The 18,404-nt window shown below is 40.1% G+C and overlaps 1 protein-coding gene across 7 annotated transcripts in view; it reads right to left on the bottom strand.

The window, feature by feature from the left end:
* The window catches only part of LOC100119226 (glycogen [starch] synthase), a 489,541-nt gene that overhangs the window by 432,381 nt on the left and 38,756 nt on the right, over positions 1-18,404 (bottom strand). For 2 of the 7 annotated variants that reach the window (XM_032601245.1, XM_031930249.1), the window contains exon 2: positions 2-96. The exons of 4 other annotated variants lie outside the window; for them this stretch is intronic. The gene's annotated coding sequence lies outside the window, so the exon portion shown is untranslated. Of the gene's footprint in view, position 1; positions 97-1,652; positions 1,672-18,404 lie in introns of those variants that run through there. One more of the 7 variants, XM_031930097.1, reaches the window with a different exon arrangement.

Raw genomic sequence — 18,404 nt, 5'->3', positions numbered from 1 at the left:
CCTCGGCTAAGTTCTTTTTGCAGCTTATGAATCTGATTAGTGTAAAAGGTATCATGATTCAAATTCTTTGTCTCTCACTCTGTATAACCTATATAACTGAAAATCATATAATTTGATATTGTGACGGGTGCTCTTTTAGTAAAATAATTAAGATTGGTAGTATTTTAAAAATCATTATTATACTGTATATTTGAACAATATTTTATCTATTGGAACTACGAATTTTGTTGGAGGAAGCTACGTGCCAAAGAATTGGCAGCGGTTTTTTCTTTCAACTGGAAATCAAAGTTCAAGGCACTAACGATTGCACATAAAATGAATCAAAAACAAATTTTTGACTTAGCAATATTTTAGAATAACTGAAGTGCAAAATTTAAGAATTCATAGCTAAAAACAAAATTTGAGAAAAAAAATTAAACTCAGGACATTTCAAAAGGAGCGATTACAAAAACTTAGTTTTCTTAATACGTGCATGAAAAAAAACCGTTTTCATACATCTAGAGTGAATGGCAAGCTGTTCATTTTGAGCGTGCGGGAGGGAATAGCCATTCCCTCCTTCTTCCGTTACTCAAAATACTCAAAATTTTGAAAAATTAAAAAATTCTTTGAAAATGTTTGAAAGATAGTGGCTTACGACTCAAAATGCGCAACTTACCATTCACTCTATATGACTGAAAACGGGTCTTTACAGGCACTTGTTAAAAAAAGTACAGTGTATACAAGGGGGAGAGGGCATTTTCTACCTCGGGTGATATTTCTCGCCCTCGTTAGCAATAGCCTGTTTCCCCCCCTAGTTGTACAATATACTAATAAAGACCTTGCCCGTAACTGCATTTTGATGCATTCATGCAGGCACAAGTAATTAGAAATTCAACAATCGCAAGTCTTTAATTAGTCCCAATTAGTACTTAGGGCAAAATATACAGTTTCGACATTTTACATGAACAACATTGAATACACCAAGTTCAATAGTGCAGCTGACAACAAAAAGGTAGAGCTGTGAGAATTTAGAGGAAGGGTCCCGTCAAGAAAAGCTCAAAAGGAGAGACTTGAAGCTTTGGACCAAAAGTTAACGTCAAGGAAATGATCCTCACAACTGCGAAATTAGAAAGATAATTTCGAACTACTATAACATTTTAACGAAACAATCATTATAATATTGAGAGAATTTTATTGAGCGAGTGACCGACAACAAATGGGTAAGGTCACACACATACATTGAATGAATATCACCATAAAAACTAAAATATTAAGTCCCATGCAAAATACACGTACTTTGAAGAATTCGTGCAAGCCCTTCGATCAATCCACATACACGCATAGAGCTATCACTAGTAAAATCAATTGCACAACTACACTCTAAGAATGTTCAAAATTAATGACATTTGAGCAAGTACAAATAGTAAAAATCCAGTGAGAATCCTTGATTTTGCTTCTTAAGTAGATCAAAAACACCTGCTACATGTAATAAATTACTTCAACCATGCAAATTTAAATCTTAGAAATCTGTACGCGATCAGTCTCTCAGTAATTTTAAATTCACTATGTCTTATGCAGTTCTTAATTTTTTACAAAACGCACGAGATTCTAGGCCACACCAACACATAAACACTTCACACACACTGATATGGAAGCAGAGTGAGAATACATACATAAGACAGTCGATGTTGCTTTGATTCATTCCCAAAATTTTGACACATTGTCCAATATTTTCCAAAACTGTCGAAACCCTGGTGCTTGGTGTCGGTTGGCGAGGCTCAATTATCTGAAACTTGGCTTTTTTGGAGTAAAAGGCACCCAGTGAACCGCTTCTTGATCTTAGAGGGGATAAATAGGATGTAAACATGATCGATAATTATTTTGGTCGACAATTCACGGACATCAATAGACACAGGATGACTTACGAAGTTATCAATTACCTAGGCTCCAACAAAGCAATTTTTTATTTTTACAGAGATATAATAGGAACACAAAATTTTACCAACTCAATGTACTCCATCAAAGATCAGCCACCTCACAATGACATTGTGGTAATAGATGACATTGTGTTCACATCCGACTGTAGATGCGATTCAGCATTTCAACACAAACAAATGTTTCCTCACTATAGAGTCACTTGTGCTGTACGCCAAGCTGCAAAGCATTTTTACATGACATAATTTGTTGCAGCAAACCGATTGTGCGATCATGTAAGGGATGATAAGCAAATGAAAATGTATATATTTTTTAATCGCATTTTCGTTCCTTATTGTTAGTTATTAACAATTAATTGCAAAAAATGCGATTTTGGTCTTTTTTTGCTTATAACTTTAAAAAAAAAACTACCAACTAATTTTTCTTAGAAAAACGCAATTTTATGTATTATAAATTAATTGAATCAAGGATAAGGAGGAAATGTGAAGGGTGTTTTTGAAAAAAAAAATATATATATAAATTTTATTTACATTGTTTTATTTTATTTATATAAACCTTCAAATGAAAAATTATACATTATGTTATTCACGTTACGCTATATTTACATATTTGTATGTAATTTTTATGTCATCGTTGGCCTTGCCGTATGTGTACTCGCACCCAATCGTGGGCTCATCCTCAACATCCAGCGTTATAACGAGGTGTGGCGGCGGGCTCGGCGATGCTGAAGGCCCCAAACGTAGAGGCGATGGGTCTCGCGGTGGAAGACTTGGTGTTGCAGGTAAATCGTATACCTGTACAGAATCGCCCTCCTGCAGAGATGATGACAGCTCCTCCGACCCATCCTTGCCCGATAGCCGCGAAAGATCTAACGGCTGTGTCTTCACGTCCTTAGTATCTTCCAGACCAACCCGATGATTGGACTGGTTCTGCGGACGGCGTGGATAGTAACGTCGGCCATACTCCTCCAAATCTATCCACTCTTCGTCCCAAACAGAAGGTGGCGAGATCGCTGGAGTATATGCTCTCCAGTTCACCGTCTGATACGCCGCTTGATTGAGTAGCATGTAATCAACGTTGAGGATAGCCTTGAGCGTCGAATCCATTGCACGCATTTTTTTTTCAACTAAAACTAAAAAAAATATTTTTAGTTAAAACAGTTAATATTTAAAATTTTAAAAGATAAAATTTGATTTAAAATAAATATTTTATAGTTTATCCTCCTACTATCACGACTACTGTCGCTAGCGTAACGATGCTGTTGGTGGTGTTAGCAGGACAGTCGACTAGATACTGCTGCTGCTGGTTTTGGTAGTACTATTGGCGATGCTGATGAAGCTGCTGCTACGAGGAAAGTTTACTGACAAGTGTGTATCTGGGCCTGTGAAGCTTTAGCATTTATACACTCTTTCACCTCTCTCGTCCCTCTTCCGCGTCCTTCACCCCTTGCTTGCAAGGTACCCCTTTACCCTGCGATCTAGTCTGCAGCCGTGCAATAACATTTTTGTGAAAAGCCGGAAAATTTCTAAATCCTTGACCTTCTGCGAATAAAGACACAGCATGCCTGCTAATTTACAGAATGCTACGAGTCACGTACATTCTCATAAGAAAAATGCGTTTCTGAAATAATGTACACAAAAATAATTGTGTTTTAAAAAACATTTATTATTACAAAAATTATTTTTTTACATTTATACAACATGTCTGTGCGCTTTACATTTAAATCTTACATTTACATTTGCCGCTTTATAATTTCCCCGAATATTCGAACAACCAAACTCTATTGAACTTATCACATTTTTTTCTATCATATGCCCCAAGTCCGATAAGTGCTCGTCTCTATACAAGAAGTTTTCTCTAATCAGGCTCACTTTAAATTTAGAGCAAGAAGAGTGACAGCATTTTGAAAACATACAATCAGTACATACATATTTCTTAAACAAACCTTTCATATACACGCTCACCGTTATATTATTTTTATATTTAAACAAATTTACTACTGACATTAGCTCGTTATAGTATCAGTGGCGCAACATATATTTTGTCTGTAGTAAACTATGTAGAAGGCTGTGCCATGCGAGACCTGTTAAACTCTTCTTATACTCCGGATAGTGCTTGCAGTTCGAAATAGTACAATTGTTTGCGCTGCATCTCTCAACTACACGCGTTCTCAGCACCGCAAAACGCCAAATACCGACGACTAGCTAAAAATTATTAAAACAATTTACTTTTTTTATAACAGTAGGGATACGATATTGTCGGATCAACAAAGCGTATCTTTTTTAGCACTGCAGAATAAGTTTTCTCTTCGTTAACAGATAGTACTTCGTGTATAGCTGTCCGGCGCAATACATTATTCGTTACGGTTATGGTATTACCACCTAAATCCTCAGTATCGTCTTTATCATTTATAATGTTCTAATTTTGAAGCAATTTAACTATGCTGCCGAAATTTATTTTTTCTCTATTCTCATAGTTTTGCCTAAAGCCCTTTACTTTATTAATATCTTTAAAGCTTTTATCGCTCTTTCGCACGCGGTATGCATCAAATTTAGGATCCGCAGAGGCAAAACACTTTATATAGGCCCCCAGGACCGTATTCTTCCAACTCGTCCGTAAGCTGCCTTAAATACGGCCCCGTAGGCGGTTCATACTCGTACGAGCCGTCGATTTTAGTTTTAAAAATAACCGAGTCCGTATCATAGTACAAAACACGCTCATCTAATTTTATTAGATAATCCAGTAGAGTCAATGGTGCTTGTGCTGCCGTATACGCGGCGATGACAACTTTAGTGCAAGGCAAGTTGGATTCTACCTCATCTCTATACGTATATGTATAGTAGATAACCGTTCCGCTTGCGGGGAAAACATTTTGGATAACTACATCAGGATTCCTGACAAATTCCAATATTTTTTTTCGCGATCGAGTCACATGCGTTTGCCCCGCTGACCAAATTTACCCCATAGCGTATTTAGGCACACTTTAGCTACAGAGCGTAAACCAGGATTTTTGTTAATTCTATCATAATCTAATTTTACACCTTCTTTGCGCTCGTAATTCTCAATGTATGTGCGCTTTTCCGCTTCGGTTACAACATCTACAAAAAATCCTGAACTCTCCTGCTTAATTTTTTAAAAAGTATCAATATACTCCGCGAATAAATCGCCAGTGCGCGTTGCCGGATCGTATTTTGTAACCTCATACTGCCAAATAACCGTTATCGTTTTTAGTACATAACCGTGTTCTAACGCCTTCTTTATTTCTAACGCGACCCAAGTCCCTGACAAAATACGATCATTCTCGTTATTGTGATCGCAGTCATCTTGATTCATCATTTCACAATACGAGCGACACAGCGGAAAAAAGTAAGCGCAGTTTAAAAGGTAAGACCGGATCAAATAAATTGCGCGGCGGAAGTATCTCACACTGCACAAGGCCCTCGACATTTTCAGTAAAAAGCTCGAAATTATCGCCGACTAGCTCGCGACACAAATTTCTGACATATATTTTTGCTATATAAATGTCGCTCTAGCTAGAGTTACGACGTTTCCTGTGCAGGTTCTTCCATGCTTAGGGTGATATAGTTCTAGTAGAATTTTCGCCCAGGTAATTGACAATATAGTACATTGTACAACAAGGGGCGAAAATGGGCTTTTCCAAGCGAGGATGATGTGTTCAAACATCATCCGAGTCTGCAAAAGCACATTCGCCCCTCGTTGTTCACCGTGCTTTTTATAACAAGTGTATAAGGAAGACCATTTGGGTCGCCTATGAAGTGGATCGAGAATGGAGTTTTTCGCGTCGTCCACTACGGTGGGCGTGTATAGATTCATATATATGTGTATATATATGCATATCTATATATATTTTTTATTTAATTATTTTATTTATTTAAATATATTTTTAGTAAAACTTTTAAAATTTACTAAATCAAAATTTTAATAAACTGCAAATTTTGAAAAATTTTGAGAATTTTGGAAATTGTTTCAACAGATTTTAACGATTTAAAGCTTTAGTAAGGAGATGAACAAAAAAAAATGAATCGAGCGCACCGAAAATGGTCGTTTTCGCCTCTAGGGGCGAAAACGACCATTTTTGGTCCGCTCAATTTCCGATTCTCCGATTATTGTAGGCTCGTTCTACCTATATAGGGGGCGAAAATGGATTAATTGATACATGTATTGTGATCAGGGACTCTCGCTCTATGGTCTTTTTCTTTTCCAGGGACTTTGCCGGACAGCGGGACAACTCCGTTGCCCGCCGTCACCACGGGGAGGTGCCCTGGATGCAAACACACGGATTAAATTTTTGGCTCTTTCAGAATCCGGAGTAAGAAAATATTATATCGTTATATTACGACGTGATTGGCTCAAATGAATACCAGAATCGTGATCAACGACCCGAAAAATATCAACTCATCAAAGACCCAAGATCTCAATTTACAGTCAAAAGCTGGAAAATGGATTTGATTTTGGATGGCCATCACGTGACCTACAAAGGTCTGTTCTAAAAAAAAGTCAATACATATTCGGACGTAAAATTTTCTGCTCTTCAAGAATCCTGAGTCAAAATGATCATATCATCAAATTTTAGGGTTTTGACCTTTATTTGATCTTGATTCTGACACTTCAAGAGAAACCCAGATTCAGATTTAGCGACCCCGAAAACATATATATAAAATTTTCCAGATTTTTTAATAGTCATTCCGCAATTTGACCTTCAGATGCCCTTGACCCTGACGTGATTGGGTTAAACGACCCCGGATTCGGATTCAGCAACCCCAAAAACATAAAGTGCACCTCCTCAGATATCGGAGAAAATAATTTCAATTGTTTTTGTGGGGCTGTGTTATTGAAAAAATAAGATATTTGATGAGATATAGTTTGACATATGACCCATCGACATGATTTTTTTTGTGGGGTTATGATGTTTAGTTTTAGAGATATGAATTAAAAAAAAAATATCTTTTTCATTTTATCTGCCGAACAAAGCGGTCGATCCCGAGGACCAAACGAGGAAAAGTAGGTAATTTTATTTTCTTTCAAATGCATTATAACTGTTTTTCCCGAATTCAGAATCCAAAAATATATATGCATGTCAAATTTTATTGATATTGTCGGACTAGTTCTACACTGACTAGGTATACATACACACACATCCACACACCCACACCCAGACACGCGTGCGCACGCACACACACACACACACATACGGATATTTTCTAAAAACACTTGATATGAACTTCTAACACACCAAAAAGTATTTTCTAGAAATTTTGACAAAACTTAATATTTTACTATTACAAAGCTTCCTCTAGGAGGAAGTAAAATATATAAACTACTACTTGTTATTAAAAATAAGTTAATATGGATCGACAAAAGTATTCTACAAATACACACGCTATTCCTGAATAAAAATTTATAAAAGGTTACACCACCAAACTTTGCTGTATTAACATCAATTTACTTGTTAAATAACTCAAATTCAAAAAGAATCAGCGGCTGCCTGGTGCACAACAACACCACCGACACTTTTTATCCAACTATTCAACTTCTCAACTATCAGTATTCCTACGGACTTATTTTAAGCCTTACCGCATGGATCACTCTTCTGAATAATCTCGAAAATTTACAGCATATTCAGACGGCAGCGTCGCCGACAACCCTGAAAAACTTTCACTTGATGACGATACACAGATACGCTTTACTACATCCTTCGGCGTAAAATCAATTCTTTTCGATCACATTTTCAAAGAGCCTACCAACAAGGGGAAAACATTTTTTATTCCTGCTATCGACCATTAGAACGCATCGAGATTTCTAGTAGATTGTGATAAGACTGATGCTGCTGATAATGAAACATGGAAGCGGTATCAATAATAATCATTATAAATATAAGCGACAATCTTATTGTGATCTATAATTCTATTTCACAGAAAGGCTAAGTATGAAACGGAGGTGCCAAAAAAGAAATATCGGATCACCGTTAATGGACGCGCGCAATGGTTTTCAGAAAAAGATTTAAAATGCAAAACTAAATGGAAATCATTCGAAAAATACGTATTAAAAAAACGAAAGAAAACTACAAATGCACGTCGTCAAAATCGACATATTAAAAAAAAAATGCAATAATTCAAAGGACTTGCTGAAGTCGTTAAAATCTTTTAATTTTTTGTCAGATGATGCTGGAAAATTTGTAAAAGTAAGTAAGATTTTGAAATTATTCTCCTATTTTTATTTCTTGTTTATTGTTAATTTAAACGCTTTGCTTATGTACCTATGCTTTGTATCTATCAAATCATGCTTAAATCTAATATCTTTCATAGCAGTTATCTTATGGGCATATTTGTCATCGTTATATTCGTAATCGTAAGTACTGTACATGTTGTAGTATGTAGATTAGTAGAAAATCAATGGTTTGTTATAACTAAGTATACCACAAAACTTACTTTAACAATAATATTTCTCTCATGCCAATAGGTCTTAATTCCCCCTGGCGTGCAGCAATTGATTAGCGCACTTTTGAAAGACAAAAAAGTGAAAGAATTTCCGAGAGTTGAAAAATTTCTCTATGACATTACATTTTTATTCGCCAAGCGGTTATAATTTTGTGCAAAAAAGGTTTTTAAAAAAGCTACCACATCCAGCCACTTTGCATCAATGGCTGCAATCCGTCAATTATAAACCAGGAATTCCGACAGAGGCATTAGAAACGGTATCGAATCTTATAAAAGCTTCTCATGCTCAATCCAAAAAATTGCATTTTAATTTAACAGTGGATGAAATGGCGATACAAAAACATATTCAGTGGAAAAAAAAATTCAAAAAAATTGAAGGATATGTAGATCTAGGCCGAGGTGACGCTGATGGAAACGATAATTCTCCTACAGCTACCAATGCAATTGTTTTTATGCTTGTGTGCATCAATAGCCATTTTAAGATACCAGTAGCATTTTATTTTATAAACACGTTGTCGGGGGTGGATAAATGTAATCTTTTAAAAGAAATTTTAACTGAATGCTGTGCATACGATATTGATGTTCGCAATATAACGTTTGATGGCGCTTCCTCAAATATTAGCATGGTGGAAAACCTAGGTGCTGATGTTTACGATAACACGTCCACTTCCTTTTTGAAAGACCCTGCTATAAAAAAGGCAGCAAGTGTAAAATAGTACATTACACAACTAGAGGCGAAAGCCAATTTGCCCCTTGTTGTGTACCGTGCTTTTTATAATCATGGCATCGATAACGCTCTTTTTAGCCTGCCTGAAAATTTCAAAAATTTTAAAAATTTCAAAATTTCAAAAATTTTAAAAATTTCAAAAATTTTAAAAATTTCAAAAATTTTAAAAATTTCAAAAATTTTAAAAATTTCAAAAGTTTTAAAAATTTCAAAAATTTTAAAAATTTCAAAATTTCAAAAATTTTAAAAATTTCAAAAATTTTACAAATTTTGAAAATTTTGGAGGCGAAAGTGCTGTTTACTTTCGACCCTAGGGGCGAACCCCTATAGTACCTGATATTTCGGCAATATTGCCTGAACATTGCATTGCAAGACTAGCTAGATTCAGCAATCTTGCCAGTGCTTAGAACAACATTCCTGTAACCATTAGGCAATGTTGCCACGCACCAAAATGTCCGCTTTTTAATGGCAAGGTTTGTTATCTCCTACACAGGTCCCAATATTTTGAAAACATTGCCTGAAGATTGCATTCCTAGTTTTCGCAATATTGCACGGAACCTCATTAATATTACTGCAACTATTCAGGAAACATTGCTACTAGATTGTACAATATTTAATTAATATTGCGATAACCTTAAATTATTTTCGCATTAGCATACAAATTTTTATAATTATATAACTAAAATATATGTATAAAAAATTTTTAAAATAAATACAATACATAGAAATTCCTGAAGAAATACAATCGTGATATTGACATCTAAACATGTTAACCCTTAAAAATAAATATCAAATACCGTGCATGTATATATATAACTATATGTTGAGTGTAAGCGAGCAGACTTCGGCCCGCCGGAGACTCCATGCGTGCAAGGCATGATGGGACTGCGCTCTCCCCCTCTTACCGGCCTCGCCGGCCAGCGCCGACGCCGCAGCCGCGGCGGCGGCGCTCACTTCTCTCTGAGCTCTCGAGACAGAAAGACGCGTTCGCATTCTTATACATTTTGAATATACTTATTTGTGTTTTATATAAGCTGGATTTTTGTAATAACATACTCTGTTTATAACAGATCGAAGGTAAGCTCGATGTGAATAAAGAAGTGTCATTTGCCATAAAAGTGTGTTAGTTATTTTCCCAAGACACGCCGGGTCGATTAATTTTCGATTCGATATATATATATATATATATATATATATATATATATATATATATATATATATATATATATATATATATATATATATATATATATATATATATATATATATATATATATATATATATATATATATATATAGTTACTTAACCTATACGTTAATGTAATTATTTCAATGCAAATATAAGTACGCAACTAAACAGCTGAAGCTAAACGCAATATAAATGTGTGCCATTTTATCTTGACTACAAAACCGAACACTTATCCATTGTTGTTAATGATTCTATTTTTTCTACATTTCCTATGTAAATCCATTTTTTTTGATTCAAAATTCTATGTAAATCCATTTTTGTAATTATATCTATCATATCAAAAATCCTTAAAGTTAGTATGAATTATAGAATTTAGCAAATAATAATATGACAGCGACGCTACGCTGTTTGTTGTGTCGTCACCTCCTTCACCACAGCGAGCCACTTCATTCGAGGAGGAGGAGGAGGAGGAGCAGGAGGATATACAAGCTCCTATGGAGGAGCCCATGGAGGATGATGCTGACAGCGAGATAGAGGACAGCGATCACGGCGATGATCGGCCTGGCGTCTCCGAGCAGGCTGTCTACAGAGCGGGCGCCTCAGCACCGCTGAGAGGTAGCGTGCAAACGATGGAGGCTGGGATGATTCTGCTCTGGTTCCGCTATGAGCCAGCTCCCGAATTTGATCCTACGAGAGCCGAGGTTTTCGAGGGCTTTGCGACTCGGGATGAGACCGCTGAAGAAGTTGCGATGAATCCGTATGCACGCTTCGATCAATACAGCTCGTTCGACCGTCGTATTAATGAAAGTAAGAGAAATTTTTTTTTTAACTTTTAAATATTCTTAAAAAATTATTATTACTAACAATAATAATTTTTTAAGTTATCAGACGACGTCTGAACGAAGGCATGGAGCCCTGTCCGGATGCAGATCCAGAAAATGACGCGGCTATGATTTTTCAAGCTGCTGCGCTACGAATCGTGAATAACGGTCGTGCGCAGGATGTTCGTTGGTTAAACAACTTACTTGAAAAATCAGCAGACGAGTTATTTTCTATGACTGCGTTCGAGATGTCCGAGTTGTTCGGCGACATCATTCAATGCTACAACGGTCGTGCGGAAGAATGAAGGCTCGCTTCTTTCCAGTCGATGACTATAATGTCAGCAGCAGCAGCAGCGAGGAAGAGGGCCCATTATCGCCGGCAATATCAACGAACTCTTCAACAGTGCTGAGCCCTATATTGTCGATGCTGCTGGAGGTCGGGTTCTACGATGCGGGTCACCCGATCGTCGATGACAGCACAGCGAGCGGCATATCGCAGGTAGGCGGCGGCGGTGACGGCGGCGATACCTCGAGCGAAGAGGCACCGTCGCCGAACAATAGTATTGTAAGCGGTTCTGCTGCAGCTTCTGATTCGGATCAGGAGGAGGAGGAGGAGGAGGAAGCTCGTGACGATAAGTCTTATCGTCGCTTCGAAATTATCGCGAATACAGTGCATCGCGTACGGAAATTTCGTACAGACGCTCGCCGTCTGACGCTACGGATTAAAACACCGCCGCGTGGGACCAACATGCTCAGCTGGGTTGAGTTAGCAATACGTGACATTTACGAGTATTTGCTAACTCTAATCAAAAGCGGGAGCGATGGCGCCGGTATTTCAATCTCTAGCGAATATTTCGCAAACGGGTCGGCCGGGCTCTCGTATCGTCTCGTGAGCGCGCTGACTGGCGATGATTTATGGTCTGTGGTGTCTGGACTCGTTCAGAGCAACGCAAATTTTCGAGTCGACGAGTCATTTACCGTTTGTTTGACCGCCGTAGAGATGCCTGTAGGTGCAGGTGGCTCTCGACGGAAAAACGTGACCGTCGACAGCGTTTCTCAACGGTCCATCATTTAGATCAGCAATCGTGACAATCTCTGTCTGCCGAGAGCGCTCGTTGTAGGCGTGACGAAAATCGCGCTTCAAACGAACGATAGCCCGACGATGCGAGCCGAGTGGAACGTCATCCGCGACGGTCGTAGGCAACTACAGCATGAGCAAGCTGTAAAATTGTGCCAGGATGCCGGTGTTCTCGTACCTCGCGAAGGTTGTGGTGTACAAGAGCTTCGTCAATTCCAGCATTATTTTACTGCTCGTGGTACAGCTTTAGTTGCTTACGAGAAAGACGCGATGGGCAGCGGCGAAGCACCATTTTTTGACGGACGTTGCGATGCCTGCACAACCGTAATATTTTTTGCTCTACTCCGAGCTTCATTACGACGTGATCGTCAATATTTTTGGAGCTGTGAAGGCCAAATTTTTCTGTACTTTTTGCAATCGGCTTCCCGAGGGATTTTTGGTCGACGGATTCTACCATCTACCAATCCAGCAGAAAATCCCATTGTTTTTGAATACCAGGGCTGCTATACGCATGGCTGCCCTGAATGTTTCAAAAACAATCGTAACAAGCCGAATGCCTGGGGTCGTACTTTCGATGCGTTGCTCGAGAGTACACGCGCTAAAATCGCACAGATCCAACAGCTCGGTTACGAGACGCGCGAAATTTGGGAGTGCGAGTTTGACAGAGTCAAGCGTGAAAACCCCGAAATCGCCAAGTACATGTCGAAGCATCCGCTCATCAGCAAAATAACGCTTAATCCTCGTGACGCGTTCTTCAGCGGACGGACCGAAAATTTCGTCGCAGTTTACGATGCTAAGCCAGGCGAGCGTATTCTGTATACAGATATATGCTCGCTGTATACTTACGTTTGTAAACGAGGCAGATTTCCGCTCGGTCATCCAAAGGTTTACGTCGGCGAGGAATCTGATGAGCTGACGGGTGGCAATCTCAACAATTTTTCGGCCATAGATGGGCTGGTAAAATGTAAGGTTTTATCGCCGAGAAAATTGTATAAGCCTCTTTTGCCGATAAAAATGCACGGCAAGTTTCTTTTCGCACTGTGTCGTACATGCTGCGAAGAGATGCGGCAGAGCGATTGTTGCCACTCGGATGCGAGTCAGCGAGAGTTCAGCGGAACGTGGGTGGCAGATGAGCTGCGAAAAGCCATCGAACTCGGCTATAATATAACTGAAATATTCGTCATATGGCAGTATAGTATGACCGAGTACCGCTCACAGGTGAAGGAGGGCTTTTCGCTGGCTACATCGACACTTTGTTGCGATTAAAGCAGGAAGCATCGGGGTTTCCAGCTTGGTGCATTGACGCGGAATTGAAAGCGCGTTACGTTCGCGAGTAACGCAAAAAGGAGGGGATAACGCTCGATCTAGAAAAATTCGCGAAAAATTCTGGCCTGCGCACTGTTGCAAAGCTCTGTCTGAACACGTTCTGGGGTAAGTTCGATAATTTAAAACAGACGGTGATCGTCAAGGCGCGCAAAGACCGCCTTAAACTTCTAACGGCCGAGGATAAAGAGGTCTTGAGTCTCTTGCTGGACAACGAAGAGGTGATGTACGCGAGCTAGCAGTCCATCGACGATGCTGTGGATTCTACTCCATATACGAACGTATTTATAGTAGCCAACACGACAACTCTGGCCCGCTTGAAACTATTTTCGTATTTGGAGAAGCTCGGCAAGCGAACGCTTTACTGTGACACTAATTCGTGCACATTTGTGTGCAACGAAAACGCACAAGAATACAGGCCCCCGTTGGGCTCGTTGCTCGGCGATATGACCAACGAACTCGACGAAGGGACTTATATTACGAGCTTCCTCTCGGGGGTCCGAAATTTTACGGCTACAGAACCGTGAATTTGAGAACTGGCGAGGTATCCGAAAAATATAAAGTCAAGGGTATCTCGCTAAATTTCTCGAATTCTTTGAGAATAAATTGTCCTAGCATTAAGAGTATGATTGAAAATTATTTTAAGCCTGATGAAGAGAATGAATGCATTAATCTTAAGTTTAATTGTATTAAAAGATTGCCAGATCACACTGTCGTCACGCGAGAAGAGGTCAAATCGTGTAGCATAGTTCTAAAAAAGCGTAGGTATGTTACTCCCGGGTTATCGCTCCCGTACGGTTACAAAAGTTAAGTATAGTATGTAAGTTGTTTGTGAATAAATAACAGTAAATTTAAGAATCGCATTTTTGTATTAGTTTTTAAGTAATATAAATTGTTCTGCGTTATGTTTAATATATTTATAATAAAAAAAAAGTATTTTAAAATTTTTCTTGTAATTATAACATCCTTCTCTCTACTTTACCCACTCATCATCGCACGCTTATAGGCGAGCCGTACATGCACGCGTATAGACGGCTCGTCCGCAGATGATACTCGTGGCCGCTAATATACGCTTATAAGTAGCCCGCGTGAGTATACGCGTATACGCGGCCCGCGTGAGTATACGCGTATACGAGGCCCGCGAGAGTACACGCGTATACGTGGCCCGCGCCCGCCGCCGCCCCCGCGGTAGAGGAATAATATTAATAAAAAGCGCTTTTCGGGAAGAGAGCGCTATAGTCGAAAAGATGGATACGCATTGGAAGCATCCTTTTACGGCGTGCATAGCAGGACCGACAGGAGCTGGAAAAAGCTGGTTTCTGAAAAAATTTCTCGAGCATCTGCCGGAGATGTGGGATGGTCGCTTCGACAGGGTTCTGCTCTACTATACCGAGTGGCAAGACACGTACCGCAGTGCATTCAAAGTTGGCGGGAGTGCTGCTGTACCTATCGAGTTTCGAGAGGGACTTCCGTAGCAAAGCGATTACTCTGAGGATACGGGAAAGAAAAAATTACTGATTCTCGACGACTTGATGCGAGAATCATCGAACGATATAGTTCTGGATTTGTTCTCGCGTTCGTCTCTTCATTTGAATTTGTCGGTCTTTCTAGTGACGCAGAATATTTTTCACCAGGGAAAGTCTCAGCGCGACATAAGTTTAAATTCAAAGTATCTTGTTATATTTAAAAATCCTCGCGACAGAGCTCAGATTCGGCATCTCGCGCGACAAATTTATCCGGAAGTTCCGAGGTTTCTGCAGGAGGCTTACATAGACGCTACGCGCGGACCTCACTCGTATCTTTTTCTCGATCTAACTCAAGCGGCCGTGGACGAGTATAAGGTTCGCACGTGTATATCCCAAGCGGCCGTGGACGAGTATAGGGTTCGCACATGTAAGTCCCAAGCGACGATATTCGGTACGCCTACGTGCCGAAATTCGGTAAAAAGTGAAAATACAAAATAGGTGTGCAGAGCTATCAGCATAGACAGTAGGCGCGAAGCTATGGCGCCAACAACATCGAAGAAGAAACAGGCTGGCTGTTGTATACCCGTGGCTGCGCTTGACACCAAGCATTTCACCAGAAAAGGAGTAGCTGTACTGAACGCTCTTTGTCACATGGGCGGCCAACATCGTACGGCTCTTTTACGCACAGCCGACAAGAGACTCGTGCGTTGCATATGCGAGTGCGCTTTGAATACCTTGCAAGGTGTAATCAAAATCAAAGACTCGCATAAACGACGACTCAAAATGCACAAAAACGTGCTGAGAAAATTGACGATTTGCAATAATAAGAAATCTGTCAGCGATTGGCAGAAGAAGAAACGAGTTCTCGTACAGCACTGGCAGAGTCAGTATAGAAAGCCGGCCCATACAAGATTCCAACATTATAGAACTGATTAGCGACGTTGTCGCACGCAGGAAAAAAAACACTGGATCAGTTGGAAGTGCCCATCGGCCGTTTACCTTTCGCCAAATTCATCAAGACAGTCGACACACCGATAAAGCTGATTGGAAACCCGGAAATAGTGAAAATTGGTAAAAATTTGACAGAGCCGAATAATACAGCAAAACGACGACTGCCGAGTAAAGAGAGCATCGACGCGTTGATAGAAATACACAACGCTAGCAGCAGCGAATCATCGGCATTGCATGCTTTGACGAGAAATCGAGCAAAGAACAAGTGGCTACGTCTCGCAAACTTTTAAGCAGGTCGTCGTCGTACGAGCAGCAATACTAGGATGTCTCGCACGAGGCTGGTTATGCGGGTGCGCGCAATCTCGTGCGTGTAAATCGAAGAGGCAAATTATTTAGCGCGGCTGACACGCGGGAGAAAATACGTATACATATACGAGTGGCTTAGTAATCAAGACGCCTATACTCTTCACGTACCCGTTAAGCGTAAATTTACGCGATTAAGTTACAACGTGAGCAACATTGACGACGTATGGGAGTGCGATTTGCTTCAATTAACCACGATTAAAGAGCACAACGACGGATACTGTTACCTACTCGTAGTGGTGGATGTATTGAGCAAACACGCGTGCCTGGGCCTCTACGCGATAAAACTACAGCCAACGTCACCGCAGCCTTCGGACGAATACTCGAACGCAGCAACGGTCGCGTCCCGATACTCTTACAATCCGACAAGGGTAAGGAGCCCAGATCTTACGTACGCATTAGTCGCACGAAAAATACTTTCGAGAAGGGATACGAAAAAAACTTTAGAGAGGAAGTTTTCAAGATTAAGCACATATCCAACGGACAGCAGTTTCCAACGTTTATCCTGGAAGATTTGAACGGCGAGGAGATTGACGGCTTTTTCTATCTCAAGGAGCTCGCTCACGTTGGCACAAAACGCATGTTGGACGCTGCTAAGCAATTCAAAATAGAACGCGTAATTCGTACAAAGGGTCGTGGCTCGAAGAAGCAGCTACTCGTCAAGTGGGCTGGCTATCCGGACAAATTCAACTTGTGGATCAAAGCCTCGGAAGTACAAAAAATTAAAAAATGGACTAGAACGATTTTCACCTAGTTCTGCCTAGCAACAGCAGTATGATGTACAACAACGAAAACGCCACCACCTACTTTACAACGCAGCTCTCGCGCGAGCTCAGACTCAGCGGGAATTGGTCCGTTGCGCTCGTCGAAATTCACGTGCCGAGCACTGTCACGCACATTCAAGAATCGGACGCCTTTTACACGTTTAAACAGTCGGAAAACGCAAAGCAGGAATCTCATTTTTTCCGCACGGTATTTACGACAAGATCGAGCTACTAGCCAACGAAATAAATAAATTAGCCGCCTTTCACGATCATCTGCGTCTCGAAGTTGCACCCGTTTAAAAGGGCTACTACATGCTACAGCGCAAGTGTGCCTGCGTTGATCAGCATCAGACAACGTTTAACGAAAAATCTTGCCGTATTTTCGGTTTCGAAGATTCCGAGACTCGGCGAAAAAACGGCACCTTTGTCACATCGTCAATGGGCAGTGTAGTCGCGCTAGGAAACAGACCAGCATCGCTTTCCCGAGCTATTCCCGATCAGCTCTACGTGCACACGGATGTATGCGAGCCACACACTGTAGGCGACACTCTAGCTGCTCTACTGCGTATAGTTTCCGTGGATAGTGCAAAGTACAAATTCGGCAGTAATATCGTGAGACATTTTGCACCTGCTCATTATATTCCACTTTTACATCACAGTTTTCGCTCGATTGTCATAGATATAAGGGATCAGCACGGAGTGCGAATACCATTCGAATATGGAACGCTGACGGTTACGCTTCACTTTAAACGTAATCGCTAGAGTAGAATAGAATAGAATAAAATAGAATAGAATAGAATACCATTTATTTTCAAATACTCGAAAAATTTACAATCGTCATACAATGTCATGGCTGGTTATAATCACAGCTGGTATTATCACATAATCGTCATTATATATCACAGTTTTATACATATATAAATATAAATATAAGTATACGTCAAGTTTTTGTGTATGACACATAATTGATCTATCACGTCAATATAGATAGTAACACAGACTAGATTTCAAATACGACAGGTACAAGTAAACAAGACGCAGGCGCATACACTAAACTATACTAAATTATATTGCACTAGGGCGCCGACATGAGGAAATTTCGCATTGCTATTTTGAACATTGAGAGCGAAGGCAGTGCTCGCATGCCTTTGCGGGAGCGAATTCCACAAGCGGGCGCCCTGCGCCCTGAAGGAGTTCAGGCCAGTATCGGTCCTCGTTTCCGGGTCGGTTAGATCCCTCGACAACCTACCCGAGGTCCTACATTTGTTTTTCTCAAAGAGGGCTGCAAGGTACGGCGGTTGCCCTATGCAATAGGACTTATACATTAACACCGCCGCAAAATACGTTCTA

Source organism: Nasonia vitripennis, assembly GCF_009193385.2.
Source record: "Nasonia vitripennis strain AsymCx chromosome 1 unlocalized genomic scaffold, Nvit_psr_1.1 chr1_random0003, whole genome shotgun sequence".
Taxonomy (NCBI): Eukaryota; Metazoa; Arthropoda; class Insecta; order Hymenoptera; family Pteromalidae; genus Nasonia; species Nasonia vitripennis.
The sequence above is the reverse complement of the archived record's forward strand: the minus strand, read 5'-3'. Positions and strand labels throughout refer to the sequence as shown.